A 9,565-nucleotide genomic window follows, 5' to 3' on the forward strand; every position below is an offset into this window, starting at 1 on the left:
GGAGGAGAAATAAGGTAGAAGGCAACCATCTGTCAACCCCGTTGAACGAAGAGGCGGAGAAAAGAGCGAGAGGATATCCCAATTCCAATTTAGGTGGAAAATCTATCTTCTCTCTCTCTCTCTCTCTCTCTCTCCCTTTTTCCCCTATTATTCATTTTTCTCCACAATTCCAGACAATTGCTCTCTTCTGTTGTACCCTCGTCCAAGTTGGAAGAAATCTTTCAGACCTCAGTGTCTCAGAAATGTTCTTTGACAATTTCGACTATTCCTTGCGATAAAGGCGGATTAAACAAGTGCGTGTTGACACTATTCGTAAACTGAGCTTTTTTAGAAAAAATTAAATATTTCGAAGTGATTTGCAAGCTTGACTTCATCCCTACGTCAAATTTATAAAAAAATATGGTGTAACTTATCCAGCCACTATTTAATCGTAATTATCGAAATGACTTCCGTATGAAGAAATGACGGAAGAAGAAAAATTCGCTAATCGTAACGGAGAATGCAGCGACTTTAAACGCTCTACCAATTTAGTGGCAAATTTGTATCGTATTTCTCTGCTATGTACATAATGAACGTATTCACATATGTATGCGCACACCTGCACGCAAATAGGCGATTTGAATCAATAAGGTAGGCGTGAAAGTTATCTCTGCAACGATAATCCCCCGGAGTCGAGTTAGCGTGAAAACACTCTCATTTACTTCCGCACTTAAACTCAACGAACTGCTGTCAAACGGTACTGTACGCAAGTTGACGCGATGCTATTCGAACTGAAAATCCAACCTCATTTTCACGTCGGATATGCAGACGAAGGCGACGATTGCATATCAATATGGTTTATTATAATTAGACCCAAAATCGCAGAGCCACAATTTGCCTTTTACTGAATTTTCTAGAGAATATATGCAAGTATAAACAATTGCAAGATTCTACAGACATTACGCATGGTGTTGGAGGTAGTTACAAAGGTATAAAATAAACATCACACTAGATTGCATTGAATTTATTAGTGACCAGGACACAGACATATTTATATTATACACTGGTAACAGAATCGACGTGGTCACAAATCAAACGTTTAAGATAAACACAACATCAAATATTTTTATATTTTATTAATAAACAAGGAACATCCACGTACATCTATCCCGATGAAACGCAGTGAAACGTGTTGCATCCCATGCAGATCGATATCGATCCATGCAGTATCGATAATTTCCCCTTAACGACGACACGAAATCGACAGACTTGATGGTTTCGATCGTTATCACCCGCAGATGGCGAAATATCGTAATGGGAATTCATAGTTGTAGCAAAATTCTACCTTACTTTACTGCATTCAACAGGAATCCTCACAGCAGAATAAACCGACATTTGTATTTATCGCACACAAAGTCGATCTAGAGATGACAAGCCGGCTGACTGGTGGCTGATCATTGGCCGACTGGTGGGACAGGCACTCGACCAATCATAGCGCGGTCATTTTCGTATGACATCTCTCACAGAATCCTTGTTTAGGGTCTCCAGCCTAGCGAGTACCCCCATTGTAGAAGCAATTTTCCAACGTGACGAACAAACAGTTTCGTAAAGATCAGATGAATATTTCTTAGGTAACTGGATCCTTAAGATGGAGAAATGTTGTTTCAAGAAAACGGAAGTCGAAACATGCGTAACTCGGCCCATTAATATCACGGCACCAAATCTCCTGACTGGCTGTAATGAATTCGAAGGGAGTGCGCGCTACTGGGCGAAATCTGGCACGCGGTAGGGAGCAACAGATGAGAGTAGAGTGATATTAGTTGGTCAGCATATGCGAGGCTGGAGTGAATATCATATTTATCACACTCAGCTGAAGCATTCTCTACACTAAATTTTGTTCCACTCGCATCAGTGGAGAAGTAAATCAAAGGAACCTGACCCTGAAACTGATCGTCATCGTAATATTACGATTACAAATGTGAAATCTAACGTGGGAGAAAATTATCGAAGCTGCAGTACGCGAATGACGAATCGATCGATTCAATGTCCACCATCCAGTGTTTATTAGTAATTATCGTACGTAAGCATAGCTGTCCGTAATCCAGACGAAGAATTAATCAGATCCGTGGAAATACTCGAGTCGTTATAACAATTTGTATCATAGGTATGGAGGGTAGAGGTAAGGAGAAGTATCTCGTATGGGTTATAATCTGAAAAAGTGTCCGCCAAAACCAGCAAATAGGAGTTCAAAAAGAGACCACGATGTCGCACATAAGCAATAAGGGTACCAATCCGATCGAGGCTTTGTGGAACTTTTGCTGCAGCAACGCCATCTTAATTTGCCTCGACTTTACTTACCTCTACCCTCCATTAACCATAGGCCAGAGTAAGGACATCTTCGACAACGGGTTGAGTTGATCTACAACATCTACAAGCGATAAACTATCGTACAACGACTTCGCTTAACGAATGTGAGTTCCACTCCGTCGAAGAATCATGATTCAACTATTTTGGAATTAAATTTCCCTAAACGGATGTTAGGGCAATAGATTAAGAAGCAATCGACGTATTTACCTGAACGTCTCACGTAAGTCCGGCAATGCTGGATCCATAGAAATATAGTCAACCGTCATGCGACATGGTGAACACGGCAAGACGTGAAGGCGTGTAAGTGATACGAGATCTACGCGATCCGGAGAGCGGAGTGAGCGAAATCGGAGGTAAGGACAGCGGTCAAGATTGATCGGCGAGAAGCTGGATGCGTTGCGTCTGATCATCCGGGGGTAGGCAATGGGGTAGCACAGTGGTAGCGAAGGCGCGTAGAAGGCGAGTGGAATATGTAAATTAGAAACTCCGTGTGAATGCGGAGATTTATGAGTCCCATACACATTTCTGGGCGCAATAAATATCAGTAAGTAGCGAGGCGCGAGACGGGCCGGTTGGGCTGCTGGGTCACCGTGGGTGGCTGCTGCCGGTTCTCTCGCAGCCTCTCTCCCAGTCCCTTCATCTCCTTCTCTCTTTCCTTTTCTCTGTTGCCACCGCTGGCACGCACACACGCGTTTGTGGGACTGCGGGGCCTACGCATCTCAAGTTGTAGCACACCAGCAGTAAAAAGGAACCGTGAAATTCGTCCAATTACAAACCGAACGCGTCGTGTGGTCGGAAACTCATCACATCCGTCGAGGCAGCCTCCCGTATAGTCGCCTCGGATTTCATCGAATCCACTTAAAATGGGCTTCGACTAAATAATCAAACTTACGCATGAACTTGGAAATCCGTTCGAGTCGCAACCTTCTCTTCACACTTCACGGTTGTCTTCAAGTTCGAACAAAGTCTCCGTCGATCCTCGTCCATCCAATTTTGTCATTACTTGGGCTGATCGCAGCATTTTCACTGATAACAGCACACCCTATCGGCAGCTCGGTGATTTAGGTATTACCGGATACAAAGTATCGGCTAGGAAACGGAAATGACGCGTCTGATGCCGAAAACCAACTACTAAGCGTTTCAAAAACGATTCAAAATACGCATCAAAACGTTTCGGACCATGACTGAATGTTAAAATATCGCTTCCGTAGTCAAGATAGTACCTATCGATATGGGTATTTTATTCTGGGACTTTGTTAATTATTCAGTGTCTTCAAAGAAAGACCAAGTGATTCAAATATCTAAACACGATATTTTGTCGATTTCTTGGATTGAGAATGTAATTAATTGACAGTCTACACATCCATGACCATTTGGCCAGTTTGAAGATCTCGAATCTTCATACCGGAACAAGACTAACGTGGATCTGGTATTTCTGGTGGCATCTCGCCAGTAAAAATGATCAAGGATAGAACAGATGCGAGTTAAAACAACTCTCACCGGAAGCGATTAGAAATTTTTTTGGGTTGTCAACGATCTTCGGCTTTGCAAAAACAATGACGTCAAGATATAATTTTGTGGGCATTGAAGTTATTGCCCAAAAGGCACCGTGACAGAAGCATTATGCTGTTACGGCAGGAGGACGGCGGAATGTTTTCGTGAAGAAAATTATTACGGAGTAGGGAAACTTTTTATTGCACGGTACCAAACGGTCGATTAGGGATACGGACAGGTAGCTAGCTCGGCGTTAATGACTCTATCCATACAATAATGAGAAATTATTGAGCGTGAGAATGTGCGTAAACAGTAACATTAAACGTTTAAATGCACGTCGCCGGATGTGAGCTTCTGTTATAAAAGCGACATTATTGCAGCGAGCAGTAGCTGAAAATTACACACGGAAATAATTATGTGACTTAAAAAAAGGGACTCGAGCTATTTTCCCCACTTCGTAGAACCGACTCCAGCCGTTCTTTGGAAGATTTTTAAACTGACCCTTTCACACCGAAAATGATGGAAGAATTAATTGAAAACGGAGGTATGACAACAAACCTTCTTCACTCGGTTTCATACTACCATGGCTCGTTTTACCGACAAAACTACACTGTTGGAAAAATTCAACTAAAGATAATGTGACAGCAGGTCCACTTTATATTTGTGATATTGGTTACATTTCTATTAATGAATATGGCAGATATTTTTGTAATTTTAACATTGAAAATGTCACATCAACGTTCAGTTTGTAATTTTTACTTTTTTTTCACTTGGTAATGGATTAAGAAATTGTTAAATCAACCCACATATTTTAGTGGAAATGTTAGGAAATTTTTTTTCTCACCGTCTAATTTTCACAAATTCATTGGGAAACCGGTTCGATTTTTTTACCGATAGTCAGTTCAATATTCTCATTTCTTGACAACACTCGATATGAGCGCAATATTGAAAACTTGAACATTCTGCGACTCCAACACGGTAAAAAAACTGGCTCGTTGGCATTATAGACAACAGTTGTATAAATAATATGGGTAAGTAATCGTAGAGTGAAGTAGAAAAACTTTCCGCTGTTGCGAAATGATTTATAGCAAAATATCGATGCGTAAGTTCTGGTCTGTAATTCGATTATTTTTAATTTCTAGCATATCAGGGAAATCATGAAATCTTACGAACGCGATAAATACGAAGAAGTATCGACGTTCAGCTCCGTAATTCCCTTGGTCAGGAATCGGATTAAACGATCCTTGGACCGAAATGAGGAAGACACCAGGTATCGTTAATGTTGCTACTGATAGCCGCGCTACGAAATCTGGGTGAACGGGGTATAATCATGGATCGCGGTTGAAATGACGCAAGGCTCGGAGGCAACGAATAATGCGCTTAACTTACCGGACAGATTTATGGATGCTTATAGGATTTAAACTCAACAGGTTGGACGCCTTAAGCTTCCCAGGGCAGTAAGTATCATTCACGGTCTCCTCTTCTGCTCGGTTAACTAGCTTCTATGTCACGAACTCGGACGCAGAGACGAAGTCCGGGATCCTCCTCCTGACCTGGGTCCTGCAGGGTATGGGTGGAACCATTATTTACAACAGTCGTGGAGGTGCGACACAATGCGTTGCGGGTTTCCACTTGAAGCCCCGACAATATGAGCGGCGATTTATGGTCAAAACTTTCAACAAAACTGTCAATGCGCCACACCCTTGTTAAGGGCTCCATAGCCCGATTCCTACTGCGAGAAAAACGTTCAAATATTTTCACCATAAATTCTTCTTTTTATCCTCGCGTAATACCCGTGCCTCCTCCTTATTTACAGCACGGTGACCTAATGTACTGAGAATTTCACCCTAAGGCTTCTCCAAGGCTAAAAACCATCGACGAAACTCAACGCGCGCATAAATCGGACTCCAAACAAGTCTCGAATCTCCTCTGAATTTACTGAGAGTTGAAAATGGCTGGAAAAAAATTCTGTGCAGCATGGTCAAATCAACTGTACGAATGACGAATAGTCGAATGAACTACCTATTGCCACAGGTAATTTTTAAGAAATTGTTTTTATTCGACGATGAATCGAAATGGAAGGTGGTGAACTTGTAACGAGATTAAGATTATCCTACCGACCTCGATGAAGTTGAGTTCAACTAATCCGACGCTTTCGTCTCACATAAAAAATTCTGAAACACTCTGATTACTGCAACTAATTTGAAAACAGCTCAGTCTTCGAATATTATACAGAACGATCACATTACTTTGCCGTTTCTTATGTTCTACGAAAACGTACCATCGCCTTTTACTAAATAACTAAAATTTATTCATTCGAATACGGTGATTGAGCTGAGGTTCATTCACTGTAGCTCTTATTCATTATTCTCCGTATTTGGCAGAATCCGGCTGTATATCGACGGAACCTCGTCAGTTCCTTTCGACGTCGTGTAGAACCAGAACCCTTTTACTTATCGGTGAGTGGAGATTAACCGGAAACAGGATACGGGAGTGGTTGCAAATTGCACGGTCCAGGCACGCGACTTTGCACGTGAGAATAGGCGCGAAGGAACTTTAAACTCTTGAGCAAACAATGGTGCCTTGTCTAATTGCATCGGCAGTGGTGTCAGTCCGTCAGGGTCCTGTCACTGTCAGTCGAGTGATCGGGGTGCATTTAGTCGATACAAATCGTTGCTCAAGTGCCTACTTAAGTCTCTCGGGACCTGAGATTGGTCGATTTTGCTCAGAATCGAATCAATTCTGACTTGAATAAAATCGAACAATGGACCGAACTCCGCCTGAATTGTTTCATCAGTTTGCAAGTTATGCCTGGAGCAAGAAAATTTCTTGATGTAAATAACTGACGTGTAGCTGGACCGATTTTGGCAAAAATTTAAGGATACAAATTAGCTATAAATTCTGAACCAAAAGTGAGTCTCGTCGACAATACTGAATACTTTGTGATAAGATAAAAATCGGAAAAAAAACAACCACAATAAAGACGATAAGAAAATTCAATTTCAATAATAACAATGCTAAAAAGTTATCAATAAATTGTTTAAATAAAACATTGCTTAACAAGTTTTCAGGGAATGTTTTTCTTTTGTCATATGAAATGAATCCGTTGATTATTCTGAGTACACATCAATTTTTTGAAAACAACAGTTTTTCAAAATTTTGAAATTCAAAAAAATGTAAGAAAAATCGTGAATATTGGATATGTGTTCGTAAAAACGTTATACATTACAATTAAGAAGTTTCCGAGTCATTGAACAAATAGTTTCGTAAATACAGCTTATACAAATTTCGAAAACGGAAATTTCAAAATACTAAGGTAATTATTTAAAAATTCATGTATATTCAAAATAATCGACCGTTTCGTTTCACACGACAAAAAAAAAAAAAAGTAAATATTCTCTGAAAATTTGTTAAACAATGTTTCGTTTAAACGATTTATAGATAAAATTTGAGCATTATTATTATACAAATTAAATTTTCTTTTCGTCTTCATCGTGGTTGATTTTGAGACTCACTTTTGGTTGCGAATGTATAGCCAGTACATCCTTAAGTTGGTTAATATCAACAATCTTCTTCTGACCGCGATTAGTGCGTATTGGAATAATCTTACCCCATTCTTTTGACACTTATACATAAACGAGTGTTTGAAGCAGCGTTCGGTTTAGCCAGCCCGAGCGTGGTGATCTTCGCGCGGGATTCTCGTTCTCATCTAACGTCCGCAAAGAATTGGCGGAAAATATTTGTTGGTCGAGAATCTGTCAGGCGTGGAAACGTATTGTCGGTAGTAACTTTTGTCCGGTGACCCGTGCGCTCGACACCCGGGGTCCGGCAAATATTTCGACTTTTGGTTGGGCGCGAGGCAAACAAGAAATACCCAGCTTACTTGAAAAGAGAAACAGCTGTAGTTTACCCTCGAGATATGATCCGCCCTGAAAGCTGTACGATCGTTAGGGCCCAGACGGAAGTGAAAAGTATTTTTATGTGTCTGTGAAAATTGAGATTAGTTATAGTTCAACGGATAAGATTGTTTTAGTGTTTCAGGATTAATTACTCGTTACTCATTAATTTTTGTGCATAGTTTAGATTTAAAAATAATCTCGCACGATTGTAAGAGTTTCGGAGGATTTAATTGAACTGCAAAGATTAAGATTTCAAATATTATAAGTTCGTAAAGTCCTCAAGATTTTCCAGGACTTCGAGGCTCGGAAAGGTTTTTACAAGTTTCAAGCACTTCAGAAGAATTCATGTGATTTCAAAGACTTCGATTTCAAATGATTACATAAAGTGTTGAAAAAAAAAAACCAAATTATGAGCAAAGATGAAAATTTACGTTACAATCCTCCAATGGTAGCAATAATTATTTTTCAAACTGACGTTGGAGATTGTTGAAAATGGATCGATGCCACGAGTGTGAAACGAATTGGAAAGCTACATGGTCCCAGCAATTGGCACACTAACAATTCACCGCGATTTCGACAACGAAGAAAGTTGCGTCATTACAAGAAGTCTTGATGGAAAGCGACATTGCGCGAAGAGCAGTTCGGGAGTCGGGGATGATCGAGGCGATCCCAATATCCGTAAGCTATGATCCAAAGTCAACTTTTAAACGTTGAAACACGTTTACGGTCGAGACAACCTCGCAGCCGGATTCGGGGTGGCTTGAATGCCGGTATCGCAGCACAATATCCGGACGTCACCCGCTGCGTCGTGTCGTGTTGACTTTCGCTGTGGTAAGAGCGACAAAGGCGACCCCTCGATTCGCAATGCACCCCGGGGACACTCGACTCTCTCTTTCCCTCTCCATAGGCCCCCAGGTTACGCCGAGGGAGGGTTGGCGAAGGTTTTCCCGTGACGAAGGGAGCCCCGTTGTGTTTCTTTCCGAAAATAAAGTGTAAAATAGGAGAGCCGCGTCCATTGAGGAAACGGGGACCGTTAACTCGATGTAAATGGGCGTAGAACGAGCGGGCCTTTTTCGATCTTCATTTCGGTGTTTACATCCCGAAAATGCTCTTTTCACGGACAACTTCACGGTCGGACGAGATTTCGCGGGGTTCATGCTGCTGGCTGCGACGCCGCAGCGTGACATCCGAATACGTATGTATTCCAAGGGTCTCCTCGAACCGCTCTGCTAAGGCCCCCCAGGACCCCCATCGTCGTTGCGCAGCATCCCGTCATTTATATACCTGCACGTACCTACTGCCCTTAAATTTCAATGGGGGGCGTGTTACGACCGGTTAATTTCTTCGAGGGGCTTAACCGAATTATGGACAGATGTAAACGCGTGACATATCACGAAATAAACGAAGGTTCCAATGAGGCTCTTTATTGTTCATCGTTTCAAAAATTCACATCCAATTACGCACGCCCTAAATAATTTCGTTTCATTGGTCGCTCGAGCCTTACGTCATGTTCAAATTGTCGTCTGCTCGGCATGTTAGCTAATTTATATAATAAATATTCTGGATTCAGATAGGTTAACGATGTTCCTTCAACCCCGCAAAGACACCCTACTTTGCAACCAATTGTAAGTTCATTGGCGCAATAAAATCTGAATTGCAGTACCTGCGGTGTGCGGTGCAGAATACCGGTCGAAACATCAGTTGAATTCATTGTAGCAATAAACTCATTTTGCACCCACCTGTTCCTATACTTAGTCAGTTAATGTAACTGAACTATCACTAAGTAAATTAATATTTCGTTCCATTGAACAGCTATTTTTACGAGT

The sequence above is a fragment of the Neodiprion fabricii genome, chromosome 2 (genome assembly GCF_021155785.1).
Source record: "Neodiprion fabricii isolate iyNeoFabr1 chromosome 2, iyNeoFabr1.1, whole genome shotgun sequence".
NCBI classification, from domain to species: Eukaryota; Metazoa; Arthropoda; class Insecta; order Hymenoptera; family Diprionidae; genus Neodiprion; species Neodiprion fabricii.